A 1117-nucleotide genomic window follows, 5' to 3' on the forward strand; every position below is an offset into this window, starting at 1 on the left:
GAGAGGGAGAGAGAGAGAGAGAGAGAGAGAGAGAGAAGCTGAATAGCTTCTCATCCTACAAACAGACATGAAAGAACGACTGATTTAAAATAAAATGTTCTACTCATCCCTAACCCCCTCTAAAATTAAGAAGCACTGGCCTTTCCTTCCTAAGGTAAACAAACAGCTGTTAAAGATATTATGATACAATATTATATTATGATAAAATGATGTCAAATAAGATAAGGTAAGATAAGATCTGCTAGAGATTTTTTTTCGCTATCCAGATAAATGGATCTATACAGAGAACTCAAAAAGAGATGTTTCAGTTATACACATAACAAACCCGCATCTGCGATGTTAAGCGCTTCACCTTCACATACAGAAGACCCAAGTTTTATTGCCGTGTGAGGAGATTTTTTTAAATCGAAAATTTCGGTCTTTCTGTTGAGCCTTTATGTTCTCAACCCAGGTCGGCACTGACAAGTAGGATTGAACTCCGGTCCTAAATGTCGATGGGGGCGTGTAAAAAGTAAAACACCTAGATTACGTGTAGTTTGATTAAAACCCCAAAGCTGAAACAAAACTCATAACACAATACCAAGGATTAAGAAACAAGTTGTCTTGTTCTAGAGGCAAGTTCTTGGAAGAAGCCAAAGTTTGATTATTTCCATACTTCGACTTCGACTCTTGCACTTTATGCCCCCCCTCCCTTTTTTTTTTTGGAACCCCAGCAATTTCACGGCTATTTGCACTGCGATTGCTTGTTCACTTTCGACTGCCCGGGGTCAAGATGAGATAATAACAAATCTCTCTGTTTAATTTTTCGGGTCGCTGGCTCATAAGAGTGCCATGCAAAGTGGCGTTCTCATTGAAAAACTAATATATGAGCAAGAATGAGTTTTTGACCCGTGCAGATGGAAGTATACAAGCTATACGAGTTGATTGCTTACAATTACTTCATACGTATATTATGCCTTATGGTGCACTACTATAAGCTAGTATACATAGGTCTACCTCTCAGTTTAAGAACTATATCGCTTATATCGTAAAAGATATGGGAACAAGGGCTAACGGTGGACAGCACACAATGCGGACTGATAGCATCAAAGTGTTAACTGGGCTATATATATATATA

This window comes from Aplysia californica, unplaced genomic scaffold, assembly GCF_000002075.1.
Source record: "Aplysia californica isolate F4 #8 unplaced genomic scaffold, AplCal3.0 scaffold00404, whole genome shotgun sequence".
NCBI lineage: Eukaryota > Metazoa > Mollusca > Gastropoda > Aplysiida > Aplysiidae > Aplysia > Aplysia californica.